The following is a 20078-nucleotide window of genomic DNA, read 5'->3' on the forward strand; positions in this document are numbered from 1 at the left end:
CACACTGGTGTTATAGATTCAAAAGCTTGTTTCCTTTATATATTGTTCATTTAGACTTGTACTGATACAGGTTTCTTAAAAATCGGGTTTTGTTAGGAGGTTTATAAGGGCATAGATTCATATACTGGAATTTTTCTATTTGGTATTTTATCTGGTGTAATTGTCTGACAGATGGTTATAATATTTGGTAAAATATAAGAAAATTGAATGCATTAAAGGGAAATACTGATGCAGGTTTACGTTTTTAATTTTCTCATGAACCTGGGTAGGCTTTCTGAGGAAATGTGCTGCTGCAGTAAACTAAGCTGGAAAGGGATAAATGAACATGATACAAGAAGAAAATTATTGATAAGGATAGTAATTACTACCTACATTTGCCTGTTACGCTGAAATGCTTTTAGGTGTTGTCTAATGCACAGGAAACAGGTTTTGAAGTGGGACTCTCCTCTTTGTATTCCCCAACTAGTGATGCAGAAATGCATTGGATGTATTGCATTTGGGCTTGAGGGGTGGAAGTGTAATCACCAGTAGGCGTCACTTGCTGGCAAATTCATGAAGTGGTTCTGACAGGTAAGGGTTTTAGGGTGTGTGTATTATTATTCATACATTAAACTCTTGTGTCACTTATAGAAAGACAGGTGATGGGTCTGGTAAATCATAAGAATATTTACAATACAAATGTGTGGTTAGTGTCTAGGTTGAGACCAGTTGCAGTTAAAGGAAGTTCATGTTTGGATGAAGGGGTGCTATAACAATTAAACAGCTGTATTTTTTTTTAATGGAACTTTGATCCTAGTACAGCAAGTTAAGGGGTTTTCTTAGGTGCAAATACTGAAAATTTTGATCCTGCCCTAAGCAGTTGAGGAAACTTAAAATATGCATCCTCTACCTTGAGTGCATATTTTAAACCTGCATGTTTTGAAATTGATCATTAGTTGGCATAAAATAAGGCTTTCAGAACCTTTTCAATCTGGCCACTTTTGAATGTCCAGTCTCCTCCACTGCTGAATAAATACTACTCACATTATTTGCAGTTTTAGGAAAAATGTGTTAACCCTTCATAATTAAACACAGTTAAATCAGTTGTCTGAATCAAATAAATCAATTAACAGTATTTCTCCAGTCATACTGTTCAGGAAGGTATGACCTTTTGTAACATGATAGAACATGAGTTCCTTCTGTTGAATTGTCACTATCATTTATTCCTTTGATTTATGTAGCAATTTTGTTCTAAATGCTATTGCTTCAGTTGATACTTGTCCAGTTCAGGTTTTCAGATTTGGCCTGCAGATTCATCAGATGAACATTTACCGTTCATTATCATGGAGGTTTAAGGAAGACATAGAGCTGCTGTGTAATATATAAATATGTATGGTGACCTGATCGTTGGGCTGTTAATTATATGGATATATTGGTTTGGTTGAATTTTGTTTGATTTAGATCCTGAAAGGTTTTTATAGTGTAGTGGAAGTCATTGGCTCCAAGGAGTCAGATTTTTGCTCTGTCTACTGGACTGCTTTGGTCCAGAAGAACAAAAGTCAGAAATCTAGAAGAGCAAATGGATGCTGGCTTGAAAGGTCTCCCTCTTCCCTTATACCCTCCCCTCTGGAGAGAAAAGAGAGCATGTGTTGGGAGAGCTATTCTTGGAAGTCAGACTGGTGTACCAATACCCTCTCAGATGCCTGAATTAGCTAGGTCTGCCTACATTGTCAGGGGGATTTTAAGTGTTTGCAAGATAATGTTTGCTTATCTTCTGGTTTAGAATCCTTTTCCTCCTATACTTAATTCCTGTTTTGGGTAGATGACTGATGCTTGTGTTTTATGAAGGATGTCTGGTCTCCCTGAAAGGTGGAACTACAAAAGTGACACCCAGTTGGACCAGCTTGATAAGCAAAGGTGATGGAAATTAGGGTATTGCATATTAGGGCCTAGTTGTAAGGGCAGGAATTCCAAAAGTTCTCCATGGAAGAGATGAATCCTTGGAGGGCAGTGCAGAGAAAAGACTGGTACAGTTTGCCATTTTAATTTACAAAACTTTTTGTGATGGGAAGTGTGTACATAATAATCTTTCCTTCACAAATTGCACAAACCAGTTGATCCAGTTGCCTTCTCCTTTTAAGCTTAATTTTTGTGGGGAAGAATTTGACTTTCTACTCTTTAGTATAACTGCCTTCCTCAGGACTGGCTACTAGTTGGCAGGGGCAGGAAAGAGAGGCAACAGTAGGGTCTCATTTCCTGTCTTCTGCTTGTAGAATAACACAAAAGTTGAAGTTTTTTTTTTTATTCTGACAGAATTTAACTATGATGAATGTCTGACCTGGTTACTATCTCATACAGTCTCTTGAACAGCATGAAGAAATTGATCTGTAGTGGCCTTCAGATACCAATCTGATGATGAATTCTTTAATAGAAATAATACTTTTTCCAGGGAGCCACCCAGTTTGGCATTTTCCTAATTTTGCCTTTTAACCATTGTTGTTTCTACTGCAGCAGCCAGCCTGTATGTTCTCCCTATTCTCAAATTATCGTTGCATCAATAGATTCAGAGTTTATCTGTCTACTCTCACCAGTGTTACGTTAAAAATGTAACTTGCTGCCTTCGGAACATGAGTACTGCTCTATTGCCTTTGTGTTCCATCTTGATGTCCAGAGTCTATCGACAGATCTCAGTTGGGCCTCTAGCTGCAAATGATTCAGTCAAGGAAATATTAAATTAGTCCCAGATAACCCTTTAGATAACAGTAGGCATTTTCATCAATTTTGCTTTTACTTTCTTCTTCCTAAATTTTGTCCCTTTTAGGAAACAAACATTTGCTGCATTGATACCTATAATTTATGTGTTCAGCCTTCTCTTGTAACTCCAGGTCACAGCCTCAGGGTGCTCCTGAATCTCCTGTACTACCTAGATCTTCATGTGGCAGAAGTGAGTTCCTTTCACCAACTTTATTTGGTGAGAAGGTGGTGACCCTTTCTTTCAGATTCAGATCTGGCCACCACCATCTATGCCATCATCATCACCTCAAGGCTAAACTAATACAGTCTATATGGGGCTGCCCTTAAAGATGGCTTGAAAACAGAATGCAGCACCTCACCCTTTGACAGGGTGGGTCACAAGGAGCACATAACTCCAGTGCTCGAGAGTCTGCATTGGCTTCCATTAGCTTTCCAGGTGAAATTCAAGGTGCTGGTTTTGACCCATAAGGCCCTGAATAGCCTGGGCACTGCGTACTGAAGGGACAACCTTCTCTCCTATGCCCCACCATGATCCCTAGGGTTAGCTGGGAGCAAACTCCTGTAAGTGCTATCAATATGGCAAGTGTACTTGGCCAAAATATGTGGCATGTTGTTCTTAGTAGTCACTCCTCAGCTCTATCATGCCTTCCTCTCCTTGAGGCCTGCCAGAGCCCAAGTCTGGATATCTTTCAGAAGGTGCTGTAAGACCTTCTTATTTGGGTAGGTGTTTAACAAATAAAGGTAGACCGCAGTACTGTTTAGTGGGTTTCTGTTTTATGTTGGTGACCTAGTTGCCTTGACTTTTTTTTTTTAAGGGTTTTTTTTTCCCCCCCCATATTCATTCACCATTTTTATAACTCTATTCTGTTATTGTAAACTGCCCTGAGCCTTTGTTAGGATGGGAGGCATATAAATCAGATAAACTAAATAAATAAATTAGTTATATTGATTTGTTTAGGATATTTGTAAGGAATCTAGTCACTTATAGTTCAAGGTATTATAAAAGAACTCAGACATTATTAATTCACTTTACTAACTTTTTTTTCCCTTCAAAATCAAGCGTGCATCACATTCATCTTTGTCTGATTCCTGTTTGCTTCATAAGCCAGATGCTCTTCTCGCACAGCAATACTCTCCTCACCTCTTCCAGCTCTTTCATTTATTCTTATTTCCATGCTCCCACCTATACTTTCGATATCTTTGACTGTACACCAAAAATCCCTCCATGCCAAATTGTTCTTGAAGTTATGGGCGGGGGAGGTATTACGGTCTGGCTTGCTTATACTGTATCCTTTCCAAAAATTCTATCTCTGTATATGAATGCCTTTGCATACTTGAACTGCTTTCTTTTTTTACTTCATGTAATTGGACAAAAGTGAAGACTCTTATGTCTTCTGTTATTGCAGAAGCTATTAGGATAAAAATCTTAATGTCTGTCTTCAAATTCATCATGTAAATTTCTCATTTCTTTAATAATATCAAATGTTCTAAGTAAGGAGGGTAATTCTTTGAAAAAATATTTTTTTATCATGTTTACTGTAATACACCTAAGGCTAATTGAAAATGTGGTCCCATTTTGCTAGTCTCAGAGTTTGCAATCTAAGGAGGTAAGACAGATGCATGATACTAGAAATGGTTAAAGCATAAATAGAACAATGTGATCATGACAAATGTCATGTTAATTCACAGATTTTTTATCTTGCAGTGGCTTCATGTTAAGAAATGATTAGCTATATGGGAAGACTAAGGAAAAGAAACCTTGCAGGATGAGGAAGGTTTTGTTGTAGCAAACAGCCATTCAGATTGATACAGGGAAAAAATGTTCAGAATGCTTTTTGAAAATGTCTGTTTTAAACATTACTTCTCAATATGCTTGAACAATTTTTTTTTCAGTGTTGTACTGGTTTCAGTACTTTACAGTTATGTAATACTTAAACGTTTTTAAAAATTGCAACCTAGTAATAAGAAATTTTAAGGTCATTTGTCAGATTTAAAGATCATTATACAACATTTAAAGATGCATTAAAGTATTGGGCCATCTGGTCAATGAATTTAGTCTACAGTGCAAAATATTCTTAATATGAACAATTATATTACATAATTTCTATAGACAGGATTCCCAAGACATTAGAGGAAATACTAGGCATGTCATTTAATCGATGCTGATATACTGCATGCCTAGGTTTTATGAAAAGTTAACTGGTAAGATAACTATTAAAAACAAGGCCTAGTAAAATAATCTAAAAACAAAACAAAAAAAGCTCCCTGCTAATTTGACGATTCCAGCAAGAAAAAAATAGTTTCCAAGAAACTTAACCTTTTGTTGACTCAGAATAATATAATATTTTAAGCCAGTGATTTTTCAGCCAGGGTACAATGACATCTAGGGCTACTGCAAGTTCCTCATAAGGGTGCAACCCAATATTAGCATTTGCTAGGTATGCAAACATCAACACATGATTCATAAAATAAACCCAGAGATTTCAAATAGGAATCCTTCGTATCAAAATATTCTGACCTGTTCTAGTCATTTGAGCCCTTTGCAACAATATTGCTTTATTTTTCTGTAGTCCTAAAATGAGTGAAATGTAAGAGGGAGTGGTGCTTTAAGTCTAGTAAGTGGTGCCTTGAGTATAAAAACATTGAGAACCACTGTTTTAGGAAGTTTTGAAAATCTTCAGCATAATTTTTCTGTTGATGGTAATAATGGTTGAACCACTGGCTCTTTTAAATATTTCTTTAAAAATATCTTCTTGAAGTGTGTACAGAGGCAAGGGATAAAGTTTCAGTATGACTGATTCCTAACTGCCTAGCAAGAGACATGGGATAGCAAAGATTAGAAATATGTTTTCGCTGCAAGGTTGATTTTTGTGTTAATTGTTCTAGGGCAGTGGTGCTCACAATTTTGGCTCTGCAGCCTAGACGAATGGCACCGAGCCGGGCTCTGGGCCAGATAGGGCCCCATGCTTGCTCTTTGCATCAGAATCAGGCTCCAGGACCCCTCTCTTTCTCTACCTGGCCAGAGCTTGATCCTGGCTGGTTGGGGGTGGCATGCTGGGATCAGGTCCCACGCTGCCCTTTATACCTGATCTAGCCATACAATATGGCACTGGGGGCCAAGCACCCCTGTTCTAGGGAGAGACACTTTAAGTAGGCTGACTGTATAATTAAATTTAAGTGTATGTGCTACTATCAAAGGAGATGTGCTCCTTTTTGCAGGATCTAGTATAAACTCAAAATAGAGGAGAAATTAAACCCTTAAGAAAAAAAAGGAAAGCAGTACTATGTAGTTATTCAGATAAGTAATTTATAAAATACAGAAGCACTTATCTTTTTAAAAAGTAAATTCATAAAAAGTTAGACCTCTTCTTCCCCTTCTTTTGTGGGTGGGGGAGGAGAAGATAAGCTCTTCATTTGAATGTCTTTGGACTAATTCTCATTTAATATAAGAGAAGGAAGTGAACAGGAGAAAGCGCTGTTTGTTTTTTGATGTACAGTCTTGGCAGTGACTGAACTAAGTAGCCATGTCAGTAAGAGTTTGAGAAGAGTTTAGAAGTTATGCTGTTTAAACTGAAATGTACTATATCCAAGTGTGTAGAAGTTCTCTATGATCTTAAAATTATGGTTGCAACATATAGATAACAGATTCCTCTTTGGCAGCTGTATCCTGAAATAATGGTATAATTTAGACTAAAATACTCCCTACTTCCGCTCTGTGAAAACAAAGGGAGGCAGTGCAAAATAGAAGCAAAGGTGCTGCTAAACATTCGTTAACTTTTGTCCACTTTTATTTACACAGGAAAATAAGCTGTTATTTTGTAAATTTAACTCTATATCTTGTTTCCGCTTTGACTCTTAAAACAGCTGTGGAAAAAATGTTTTTTACCAATTGCTAGTTTTGTTCCTTTTAGAGTTTAATGATCAAATTGTGAAGTGTTGGTTTAAATCAAAACTTGTTAAACTTTATTTTCGTGGAAGAAAAAGATGAAGCATAATAAAAAAAAAATATAGCTTTCTGTTTTTTGGATTCAGAATAATCATTCTTCATCCATTACTATATGCATGGCTTTCTAATGCCGTATTTTCTCACATAACCCTCTTCCCTTCCCTACCATGAAATGCATACCTTTTTTAGTAGGCAGAATATAGAAAAAAGAAATCATAGCTATGACATGGAGTAAATCGTCCTTGTGACATAGTGTCCAGGAAGCGTAGCATCAAAGGAGAAAGTCTGGGTAAGGCAGCAGGAACTTCCTGATGTCTGGCAAGACAATAACATAGTTAGGTCCCAGACCCTTGCAAAGGTCAGTAGCAAGAACTATTAGCATTAAAGAAGTCATAGTCTTGGCATAAGTTCCCATAAATAGCAAAATGTTGTTTCTGCAACACAAGCCTCATCAAGGTACTACAGACTCCATGCAGGAGCTCAGTCATCCTCAGCCAGCTCAATTGCTCCTTCAGGCACAAGATACAGTGCTCAGCTAATAGCAATGGCTATGTGAGGGATAGCACAGGACTCCATCCATTCTGCCTGCTCCGCTAGAGATAAGTGGCAGCAGTTGGAGCACAGTGCCTGCATCTCTTCTAGCGAAGGGAAAAAAAGCATCTTTTCTTCAAAAGAGAGATGCCCTGATTTTGGAGGGCTGATTTTTGGAGCGGGGAGGGTATATGTGGTATATAAGTAAATACAGTAGTAAAATATAATTTTTGAAAACCATTGGCCAAACTCGGTTTCAAAGTTGCATGTAACCTGGATACTTTGAGGAGAATAGTATGTATATCTTTAGTCGAAACAAATTAATCTGTTTTTATCATCTAAGTTTACATTGAATGACGTGACATCTTTTTCCTAACAAAGTTACCATTTTTTTTTAAGACCCTTAAGTTTGGCACATGGACAACTACTTTGTGTAATATTCATTCAAGTAAGATCATGCTTAACTCCATATGTGAAGAAAGAGCAGACTGTAAGTAAGTAAATCAATTGGGATCTGGAAATTTTCGTACTGAATGAAGATCCTGGCCCAAACCATATGTTCTATTTAGTTCAGCATGGGCTAAAAGAATTGAGCAAAAAACCCAAAAAATCCTTATTGCTAAACTGAAAAAAAAGTTAACTTACTGATAGCTTCAGTGCCCTGGTAGTTTAGAAATATTCACATAAGGAACAGATCTGTTGTATGTAAATATTCTGAATGGCAGTTTTGTAAACCTCAGATGTTTTTAGAGACATGGGATCCCCAATATTGTAGTGTCAGAGTGCTTTCTGGTAAAAACTAATGCCTAAATCCTTAGTGAATTCATGGAGTTTCTTGCTCTTCTCCTTTTCAGATTAAAGCTCTAAGGTAGGGGTGGGCAAAATATGGCCCGCTACTGCAGACTCTAAGCCAATTAACTAAACCATATAGTAGTTTCTGTAGCAAGAACTGACAGAACATATAATAAGCCACATGCAACCTACAAGGGCTTAAGTTGGGTCCCCCAGACTCCTGTCCATGTGCTGCTCTCCCACCCTTCTCCAGCTGCAGCCTCTTGCCTTTGCCCTAGGAGTCGGGGCAGTGCAGTGAGCAGCACAGGGAGCTGAGGGTGAGTATGGGGGCTGCCTGTGGAGGGGGGAGGGTAGATAACATCCATGTAGTCTAATGGTATGGGGGGTGCCTGTGAAGGTGTACATTGCAGGGAGTAGGAGGGGAAATCTGCTCATGTGCTCACACGTTGCAGCAGGGTATGGGAATGGTGCTTGCATGTCTGCACATTTCAGTGCAGGGGTGGAAGGGAATTGCACTTGTGCAGTGGGGAATGAGGTGTCCACATGGGCGCGTGATGTTGGGGGGGGACAGATTCTGTGCAGCCTGGTGGCCTGTGGCCCAACTGGTGTGGCCCCCAGGTCATGTGGTCCCTGGAGACTTAGAGGGTGGGCAATGCTGTTTTAATTTATTTAGACTTGACAGAGCTTTCTCACCCTTTGTCAAATAGAGTATTGTGGCTTTTTTTTTTAGTTAAAAGCTCAAAACTCTAATAATCACGTAGAGCGCATTGAGATGTATCAAGTCTTTTACCCTCAGAATCCGTTGGGTTTGGTTTTGTTTTTTTTGGTTTTTTTTTTTAAGTCGTGTTGACTTCTGTCATAGAAACTTTGCTATTGTCCAGATTCTAATCCCTGGTGGCTGGTGTTTTAAACAAGTGGAAATTCTGACTGACCGTGCAGTTGCTTGTTTATACAAAAAGTTGGGCGATGTCCAAAAGTTCAGACAATCTGTAATGACCATAATTTAAAAACAGTCTGTACCTTTTTAATGAACATTGCAGTTGGTGTGCTCTCATGGCACTGTATGGGGGGTGGTATTTAATATCTGTTAGATAAATAGAGAAACTCTATTAACTGTGTATGAAGGTTCAGAATTCAAGATTTTGTTTTTCATAACTTCTTAAAAAGGTGTAAGCCAAACAGTTCTTGTCCCCATCCTGGAATTCTTTTGCTTCAATCATAAACGTATAGTACTGGAAAGGACATACTGGGTCAGCTATTCCAGTCTCCTGCAATTCGGGCATCCTCATTGTAATTGATTTTAAGTCCAAGAGAGGTCCACAAAACTTTCCACTCCCGTATGCCACAAACAGTAAAGCATTTTCTAACATCCTTAGGGTTTTTAGTCGAACCAAAGCCCTCATAAAATACAATGTGGCAAAGAAGGAAAACAAGAAAAGCTGAAGGTATCACCAGTGCATTGTCCCAGCAGTGGCAGAAAGGATGAAATATGCTCAGACGATGCTAGGAAGTAGTCCATGTCCCATGTTCGCTGTACTTGCTAATCTGACCTTTAGGAAAATTCCTTCCTGATGCCAAACTTGGTGATTGGGTTGGTCCTTAGCTTGTGAACAAGACACACTAGTCAAGCACAAGAGATCTTCCCATACCATTAACAGGTGCAGTAGTAAGCCCCACTTAGTTGTCTATTTCTAATCGTGGCCTGTCTGCTTCAAAGCATGGCAAAATCCCCTGACCCTCCAGAAGCTGAGCTGCATTAATGGAGAAAGGTGGGGGACTATATAAGCTCTGGCATCTTGTGGCAGTGACAACGTGTCACTGGTACAAGATCCCATCCTGGATCCAGAGCAGCTCCTCACCCTCCTATGCACTCTGCCAGCAGGGGTGGTGCTAGGGGGAGAGTTTGTGGGAGCTATAGCCACTACAAAATTCCCCATAGCCTCCTATTAGCAGCCGCTGCCTGACCTGCACAGACAGTGACAGGTGAGCCTACACAGCCCTCCGTTAGTGCCCCCGCCATGAAAACCCTGGCCCCATGCTATCACAGTGTGGCTCTTTCTGGGGGTCTCCATGGAAACTGGCCCCAGCCATGCAGGCAAGTGCTGCTGGGAAATGGAGTCCACTGGTGCCTGGATCTGGCCAACAGGCTGGATGGGTGATTTTGGAGGGATCAGGTATCACATCTCAGTCATGCCATTTCAACTTACAAACATATGTGGAACTTGAGATTGCGTGCAAGTGGAGCCCAGGATCACAGAAGTTGAAAGCTGTGCACAGTATAGTTTTGCATGGGGCTCCCCTGACTGGCACCCTCAGCTAGGCATAGCCATGTGCCTGGGAGCCCTGCATGCTGGCAGGCTGCTGGTGCATGGCTCTGCAAGTGCCAGGTCAGAGGCAGCTAGTGGGCTCCCCCAACCCAGTGAGTTGAAAGCTGTGTGCTGGAACCCCCTTCTCACCTCCATTCAGATTCTTCAGTAATCGTAACAGTAGAGAACACATAAAAGTGGAATCTCTTTCTTGAATTCCATAAGCCAGAAACAACTCCAATTTTTACATTAAACTAGGTGAAGTTTTCAGGACTAGCTCTTATTTAAAAAATGTTTCACTTGTAAATTATATAACTGTAATAAACAGGTCAGTGAAACATAAAATGCCCTGGGTATGTTCATTTGTTGTGTTTTTTGTTTTTTTTTAAACAAGTTCACTTTTTTGCAATAGATCCATACTTTAATGTCATCTCTTTACAGAGGCTCCCATTATGGAAATGTATGAGGTAATATAGTAGCAGAAAACAAGAAGGAAGAACATTTCCCCCCCCCAAACCCAAGATAATTACTTGGAAACAGTTTCAAGCAACCCAGATGGAATAGAAAAAACTTTCTTCTTGGAGTAGAACAGAATACAGATGGGGTGTGTAGGAAGTTGATTTAAAAAAATTTTTTTTTAATAATACCATGTCTAAATAACACTAGTGTCGCAATTCTATACACTTTATTTGCAGAAATTTGAATTCAGATGTGATATGAATTCATTAGATCTGTAATATATCTCCAGAAGTTCCAGTACAAAATTTGGATAAGCTGCTATGCCAATGCAGAACAGCTATCTGACTGCTCTTAGGGCTTATCTAAACACAGCTTTTTTACTACTTAGCTATGTTTCTTAGTTAAAACTGCTATAGTGAAACAGTTCAAATCCCCATTGTTGTGTGTAGGTTGCCTATTTGCTGACTTTTGCTGGACCTTAGAAATAATTCTGCTAGCTGGTTTATAGTTTTTAAAAAAACCTTAAATGGGCCACAGAAGGGACTTATTCTGGATTTATAGGAAAGTTGAAGCAAAGAGGTCAGTCTCTGTAGTTGGTATGTGTTTAGCATGCTTTAAGGAAGTATGCTTTCAGGAACATTTAAGGAAGTGATGTTCAACATTTTAAATACATTTTAGACCTGGTATCGTGTTGTTAATTCCTCATAATTGTAGTGCTCATAACTGTCTTAGTATTCATGTAAAATCAAGGAATATTTCTTGATCAAATTCTGCATAATAGCAGTCAAGCGTTAATTAATTAATTATATTTCCTTTATTTTTGGTGAGGGTTTTCTCCAGGTGTTACTCCAAAAAGGAAAGATTTTTATCAGTCCATATACTTCTCACACTTGAGGCAGATTGCTAGTGGTAATCCCATTGTAACTGTTGTGTACACCTTAGCATGAAAAATAGGAAAATGTCTATGATTATCTGTGAACTTACTCTCTTCAAGTATGAAGTCCACAGCCTGTATTGCAGATTAAACAAATCATTCAGAATAGAAATGGAAATTTGACATCAAAGGATTTTTTTCTGTTATCATTAGGTAGAACTTAATGTGCATCTCGAAGTATATTTAACATGGTCTGTAATCAAGTAAAATAAATCTTAATTATGTTGCCTGGGTAACTTATCCTAACTGAAGGAGACCTCAGAAATGCTAGCAACTAGTAAGGATGCTGCTTGGACCTAAAAAGGTCCTTGTTTCACTACTATGGTTAAAGGAAGCTTAAATAATCATAATAAAGGATCCATAGACCCTACTGTTCTAAGAAAGGAAAGCTGTGGATAATCTTGGTTAAATTATCCAATTGTAGCTAACAGCTAGAGCTAACGCATGGAGCCACATTATCTGGTTTGTGGGGCTGGAATTTGTCAATGATGGCATTAATTGCTGCGGCTCTTAGAGTCACAGCAGACACTGCACCACCTTCACCAAAGTTTTGGCCCCTGGGCCAGACAATGCATCTCTGTGCTCTGGATCCAGCCCTCGGGTTCCCCATGGGGTTTGCAGTGCCACGAAATTTCTGAACCCATGGGGAACCCTGAAAGCTGGACACAACGGCTCTATGAACTAAATCTAGCCTGAGGGCCGTATTAGGATAGCTCGGGGATGACCAAAATCTTTCATTCTGTGGGTGGCGACCAGTATTGCAGAAATGTAGCTTGACCCAGTTGTCTATTACAAATTAAACACCACAAAAGAAGGAACTCTGGGACATAGGTCTGTCTCTATAATGAGTCACTTATGATCGTGAAGTCCTCAATTTTTTTCTAGACTAACATTCAAGGAAGTTGGTTAGTGAATAAATAAAACAAATGTGTGGTTTTTGAAAATGTGTTCTAGTACTTGTTTTCCTCTTGGCAGTCTCTTATTTAACAAATGGGTGAATATGCAATTGAGGAACTATATCTCAGATAACAGATAGGAAGAAATGTGTCATCTGTTGATCTCCTCTGAAATGTTATCCTGAAAGGAAGAAAAACACTTCAAAGGGACTTTGCCAACTACTGTTAATATGATTATAGAAAATGACCTTTCATTTAACTGCAAATAAATCCATTACCTCAAAAGCTGTACTACTGGAAGTGTCATAGTTATTAAATTAACTATGAAAGACAGTCTTGTTAAATTTCTTAACATATAAAAAACATAAGTGTTCTTTTAACCATTTTGGATCCCACAATATTTAATTTTAAAAAATCTGTCCCTTGAATGCATTATTAATAAGCAGTAGCATAATCAGTTCTATATTGGTTTGATAAGTTTAGGTGTATGAGAAGCTTTTCCTTACGAGTGTGCAGAGGCACAACTGGGCAGCTCTATGCTTTGGGTGATGACCAGGAGAACAGTGGCAGTAGCTGCTATTTTTGTGCCCCTTTTCCCTCCCTGCCCCCCCTCATTGCCAGGATGTCACTCAAGGCTGGTACCCCAATGGCCCCCTCCCTCAGCTGTGCTACCATGATGAAGGGTCTCAGTCATCAGTTCCTGTAGAATTTAAGCGTATGCCTGTAAAAACAAAGACCACAGCCTTTTATGGTTTTAAAGATAGTCTTCCAAATGTGAAATCAGTGTAACTTTATACAGTCATGGGGTATAGGAGATTATACACAACACAAATGCCTGTCACTTTAGGCAGCTGTAGTGGTAGGTGCTAGGGTTCATTCTCAAGTAAGATTAAAGAATGATGGAGAAAGAATAGAGCAGTAGAGTATTTTGGGTTTTTTTTAATCTCTCAGCAGCAAGAAGGCTGAGATGTGGAGGTGGGAAAACTAGCTCAAAGACTGCAACAGCCCATATGGAGGAAGAAGGGCAGATTTATGCTTTGGGGGAAGGAGACTTCAAATTTAGCAGACATCCCCTATCGGTGGATTCTGCTGCAGGAATGGAACTTTAAATTAGGATTCAGGGAACAACACTCTGATGGGAATCCTACTTCCTTCTTTTTTCCCGACAGCACATACAAGTGACATCATACTTCTTCTCTCTCTTGGTTGTTTAGGTGCCTCATAATTTTTTTTAAACGGGTATGCCAGCAGTAATATATTTTTGGAGTTCATGATTGAAATGAAAATAAAGTTACTTAACTATCTGGAATCATTTTCCAGTCATTTGAAGCCATAGCGGATCAAAGTGAGAAAACTCTTTTATGCTGAAGAATTGTCTTGGATAAACTTAAAGGACATATTTATTTGGTCTGTTTCACACAGATTTAAAAAAGAGAAGTTATTCTGTTCTTAGCATGAAAAAAACAGGTGGCTACTTGAAGAGTCCTGATCATTGAAAACCTTGAGAGGCAATGTTAATTGTCACTGAAAATGAAATTCTGGTTTATTCTTTTGCGTTTATTTTTATCAGTTCTTAATAGGAAATGGTTAGGATTCCAGATCTTTCTCCCCCCCTCTCCCCCCCCCCCCGCCATAAAATTAAGTGAGGGGCAAGGATTTCTTAGGGTGATATTTTTTATTTGACCAACTGCATAGTTGAGATGGAGTTAGACAAGTTTTTGAATTTCAGACATTCATCATCAGGTAACCCCCCCCCCAGTTACATTTCACACAATTCTTGGACCCTCACAGCAACAATATCACCCTAACACTACCACTTATGAAAATTAAAGCAGACCTGGAGAATACAAGAGTCACTTCCTTTCTCTCATTCATTAATTAAATCAATGCTATTAAGTATGCAGTCCTACTTAGGTATGCAGTATAGAAAAGATTTGGTGTTGACTGCTCAGCCAGCCATTTCTCTTCCTTCCCTTCTTGCCAGACTTTTGGGGCATTATAAAATAAGTACTATAAGTAACAATTTTTAAAATTCTATATAATAAAAATGTAAACTAAAATATGGTGAATTTTTACATGGGGGGTGGGGGGGAAAGGGAAGAAATGATTAAAAGTCTTATGTTCATGAAGATGGTTTGCTTAGTGCCCTATCAATGCAAATAGCATTTCACTTGTCTACAAATTGGTTGCGCCGCTGCCGCACCCCCCCCCTGCAGCTGCTTGGCTCCACAGGCTAAATTCTTAAGATCCACAGCTTGGATCCAGCCTGCTGACTCCTGGCCTGTACTATTAAAGGCTTTAAAAATCTATACTATCTATTTAAAATCTGTTGCTTCATAGGTAGTCAAGGAACAGGACACAGAGTATGCACAGTCACTATTTCATCTGAGTGAGCAGATGTATTGCATTTTTCACAAGCTTGTAAGCAGCTGATGGAGGCCAGAACCTTGCCCTTTGGGCACCCTTAACTCCTTGTCCACCCTGTATGTCCCTGCCCCCACACCTGTGCTTGTACCCCTAATGCCTGTCCCTACTGTGCCTGTCCTCCCCTGCTGCTTACCTTCTGGGTGGTATCTCTTGCTCAGGAGCAGTCAGCAGTGGTGGTAGCCCCAGCCCTGGCCTGGCCAGGGAGAAGTAACAAAGGCAGCTCTGATCTTGTCCAGGCTGAAGTTGGAGCTGAAGGTAAGCAGGAGTAGAGGGCAGGTGGAGCAAGTGGCTGGGTGGGGCAGGCTATGTGGTCTCTCCCATGCACTCTCCCTACCATGCAGTCTCCCCCATGATTCCCTTGATGCACATCCCCTCCCGTACCACACAAGCCACCCTGGCCTGGAGCAGGCAGTGACTCAGCTCTGCCTTGGGCCCAGAGCCCGGGGCCATAGCCAGAGCTGAGCTCTGCCTGCCCCTGGCCAGTACTCAAATCTAAGACTAGGTTCTTCCCCCTCCCCCCTAGTGAGGGGGGGGACAGACGGGCACCTTGTCTTGGATTTGAGTGTATATATATATGGTGATTTCTGTATTTTACATTGGGATTGCCACATTTCATTCTTAATTTTTTTCTCTCTTCTCTCCCTCCTCTTTTATAGCTTGCACCATATCACATCCTATGATTCAAAAGTTTGGACTGTGTAGCTCATGAGCACGTGACTGTTCAGCCCCGATTTTTAAGTCCATTTCCACTTCCTTCTTGAAGCGATATCCAGGGACTACTGCTTCCTCTTTCCAGTCTAATTGTACTTCCAGTTGGACTATTGTTTTTGCCTCTCCTATTGTGTCAGGGTCATGGATGGTCAGAACAGTTTTTTAATGTGGGAAAATTCAGTACTGGAAATTGTTGGGTTTTTTGCCTTTTGTTTCCGTTACTCATATATGTGGATCCTCTCTTTCTTCCTAGGGAATTATTTCCCTTTTGTCTTTTGGGTTTTTCTACAATAATAAGTCCTAGCTGTCCCATGGTCACTTGTTTTCTTCAAAGTCCAAGTTCTTAAAGGAGCATACCATTAATATTGCATAAGTGCATAAGCCCCAGCAGGCAGACAAGGTTCCTTGGGTGAATTTGATATCTTTTATTAGACCAACCCAAGTGGTTGGAGAATAGTTATTAAGCAAGCTTTCGGTTTCAAAAACCCTTCGTCAGGCTAAGGAAGCTGCAGCAGTTGGTGTGTGCTCTTCCTGGATGGAATGAAAAGTAAAGAAGCCAGGGGCTGGGCTGGGCTGTGCTGGGGAGTCAGTTGCCAGGCAGATTATAATGTATCAAAAATCCAATGTCTATGTTTAGTCTGTGATCTCTAGTATCCAGCAGGTTGATGAAATGGAGCTCATAGGCTCATCTCTGGGAAGTGTTGTATAACAGTCCTAAGGGACTGTGACCACAGGGAGAGGGGAGTTCAAGAAGAGTGGTTGCTTCTCAAGGGAGCGATCCTCAATGCACAAACTAAGTCTATTCCATCTCAGAGGAAAGGCAGCAAGAGGAGACAGCAGCCCCCCTGGCTCTCCAGGGACCTAGCAGACCTCCTGAGACTTAAAAGAAAGGCCTACAAAGGATGGAGGATGGGAGTCACCTCCAAGGAGGATTATTCTGCACTGGTCCGGTCCTGTAGGGAGCTGACCAGGAAAGCCAAGGCTGCAACTGAACTCCAGCTAGCTTTGAGCATCAAGGACAATAAAAAGTCCTTTTTCAGATATGTGGGGAGCCGGAGGAAAAGCAGGGGCAACATTGGACCCCTGCTGAACCAGATGGGACAACTGACGCCCAGGAAAAAGCCAACCTATTAAATAGGTACTTTGCATCGGTCTTTCATCAGCCCTATGTGACGCCCATGCCCGCTACAGGGCCGGAAAGTCCGGGTGAGGGTGATCCCCTGCCCTCCATTAACGCTGACTTCGTGAAGGAACATCTTGAGAAGCTGGATACCTTCAAGTCAGCCGGCCCTGACAATCTTCACCCCAGGGTACTCAAGGAGCTGGCAAGCATCATAGCCCAGCCTCTAGCGCGGATCTTTGAAAACTCTTGGCGCTCTGGTGTAGTGCCCGAAGCCTGGAAGAAGGCCAATGTGGTGCCTATCTTCAAGAAAGGGAGGAAAGTGGATCCGGCTAACTATAGGCCCATTAGCCTGACTTCTATCCCGGGGAAGATCTTAGAAAAGTTTATTAAGGAGGCCATCCTTAATGGACTGGCTGACGCCAACATCTTAAGGGATAGCCAGCACGGGTTTGTTGTGGGTAGGTCTTGCTTGACCAATCTCATTTCCTTCTACGACCAGGTGACCTATCACCTGGACAAGGGAGATGAGATTGATGTCATATATCTTGACTTCAAAAAAGCCTTCGATCTGGTGTCCCATGATCGTCTCTTGGAGAAACTGGCCAATTGTCGCCTTGGGTCCTCCACGATCCACTGGCTGGAAAATTGGCTCCGGGGTCAGACCCAGAGGGTAGTAATTGATGGAAGTCACTCATCGTGGTGTCCTGTGACCAGTGGGGTCCCCCAGGGCTCTGTCCTTGGACCCATACTGTTCAACATCTTCATTAATGATGTGGACACTGGAGTCAGAAGCGGACTGGCCAAGTTCGCAGATGACACCAAACTTTGGGGCAAAGCATCCACACCAGAAGACAGGCAGATGATCCAGGCTGACCTGGACAGGCTCAGCAAGTGGGTGGACGAGAATCTGATGGTATTCAACGCCGATAAATGCAAGGTTCTGCACCTTGGGGAAAAAAAACCCGCAGCATCCTTATAGGCTTGGCAGTGCTATGTTGGCTAGCACTATGGAAGAAAGAGACTTGGGGGTCATCATTGACCACAAGATGAACATGAGCCTGCAATGCGATGCTGCGGCTAGTAAAGTGACCAAAACACTGGCTTGCATCCATAGATGCTTCTCAAGCAAATCCCGGGACGTCATTCTCCCCCTGTACTCGGCCTTAGTGAGGCCGCAGCTGGAGTACTGCGTCCAGTTTTGGGCTCCACAATTCAAAAAAGATGTGGAGAAGCTTGAGAGAGTCCAGAGAAGAGCCACGCGCATGATCAGAGGTCAGGGAAGCAGACCCTACGATGACGGGCTGAAAGCCCTGGGGCTCTTTAGCCTGGAAAAGCGCAGGCTCAGGGGTGATCTGATGGCCACCTACAAATTTATCAGGGGTGACCACCAGTATCTGGGGGAACGTTTGTTCACCAGAGCGCCCCAAGGGATGACGAGGTCGAATGGTCACAAACTACTACAAAATCGTTTCAGGCTGGACATAAGGAAGAATTTCTTTACTGTCTGAGCCCCCAAGGTCTGGAACAGCCTGCCATCGGAGGTTGTTCAAGCGCCTTCATTGAACACCTTCAAGATGAAACTGGATGCTTATCTTGCTGGGATCCTATGACCCCAGCTGACTTCCTGCCCTTTGGGCAGGGGGCTGGACTCGATGATCTTCCAAGGTCCCTTCCAGCCCTAATGTCTATGAAATCTATGAAATTTCCCTTGAGGATCAGGACTGAGAGATTGGAGAGAGAGTGGCCCTCCTGTGAGAAATGTTCCCCCACCGGTAATTGAGTGTTTCTGTCTTTGATGGATTTCCGGTGTGCATTCATTCTGGTGCGCAGATGTTGTTTGGTCTCTCCTACATATCTTCCATCAGGGCATTTGGTGCATTGGATGAGGTATATTACATTTCTGGAGGTGCAGCTGTAAGATCCAGGGATGCTGATGGTTCTGTTGTGGGGTGTAGTAATAGTGGGGGTGGTGGAGATGTGTTGGCAGGTTTTGCATTTCTTGTCCTGGCACGGTCTGGATCCTTTTGGTGTGTTCTGGGGTTGAGGAAGTTTGCTTCTGGTGATGAGGTTGGCTAGGTTCGGTGCTTGTCTGAAGGCTAGGATGGGTGGCTCTGGGAGGATCTTTTTAAGAATAGGGTCTCTTTCTAATATGGGTTGCAATTTTTTGAGGGTTTTCTGTACAGGTTCAAGGGAGGGGTGATAAGTCATAACCAGCAGTGTGCGATTTGTGGGTGTTTTTCTTCTGTACTGCAGCAGTTCTTCACGTGGTATCCAGGTGGCTCTTTCAAACGTGTGATCTACCTCTCTGGAGGAGTGTCCTTGCTGGGTGAAAGCCTTTTTAAGATTGGTGAGGTGGCGATCCTGGGTGTTCTCTTCAGTACAAATGCGGTGGTATCTGAGGGCTTGGCTGTATATCACAGCTTTTTTGGTGTGTTTAGGGTGATTGCTGGTTCTGTGCAGATATGTATGTTGGTCTGTGGGTTTCTTGTATACTGTAGTCTGTATTTTACCCTTCTGGATACTGATCATTGTGTCTAAAAAGGGGATGTTGGTGCTGGAGTATTCTAAAGAAAATAGGATGGAGGGATGGTGACTGTTGAATTTCTGGTGGAACTCAATCTGAGATTGCAGGTTCTCAGTCCAAATGATGAAGATGTCATTGATGTATCGTAAGTACAGCAAGGGCTTGATGGTGCAGTTCTTGAGGAAGTCTTCTTCCAGGTGGCTCAAAAAGGTTGGCATAAGCCCCAGCAGGTCACTACCTCTTTCAAGTAGCCAAATAATTGCACAGTTGCTGGCTGTACTGAACTGTGCACCTTAGCTGTGCACTTTTCAATTCCTGAGCTAGTTACTTTTAAAGCTAAGTTTGTCATGGGGATATAAGATGAATTCCTATGTTTTTTCTCTGCAGCAGATGTGTTCTTAGGCCACAAACAGATGTGCAAGTAAAGGCTTAATGGGATCTGATGCATGATGCCCACAATCATGCTTCCTGCCATGCCTTACATGCATGGCAGGAGGTGTGATTGTGGGATCTAGCACCAGATCTCATTATGCCTTACTGCCAGTGCAGAGGGATCTAAGAATCACAATCCTGGCCTCCCTTCTCACCAGTATGTAGCAGTTTCCTGCAGGTGAGAGCCTTGTCAATTGATGTGGCTGGTATGCCCCTGTGTCTGGGAGCCCCATCAGGTGATGCAGCTGGTGCATCTCTGTGGGT

At 41.5% G+C, this 20078-nt stretch overlaps 1 protein-coding gene across 5 annotated transcripts in view; it reads left to right on the forward strand.

The window, feature by feature from the left end:
* DOCK9 (dedicator of cytokinesis 9) overlaps positions 1-20078 on the forward strand; it is a 277662-nt gene that overhangs the window by 57447 nt on the left and 200137 nt on the right. The gene's annotated exons all lie outside the window — the stretch shown is intronic.

This window comes from Alligator mississippiensis, chromosome 1 (assembly GCF_030867095.1).
Source record: "Alligator mississippiensis isolate rAllMis1 chromosome 1, rAllMis1, whole genome shotgun sequence".
Lineage (NCBI taxonomy): Eukaryota > Metazoa > Chordata > Crocodylia > Alligatoridae > Alligator > Alligator mississippiensis.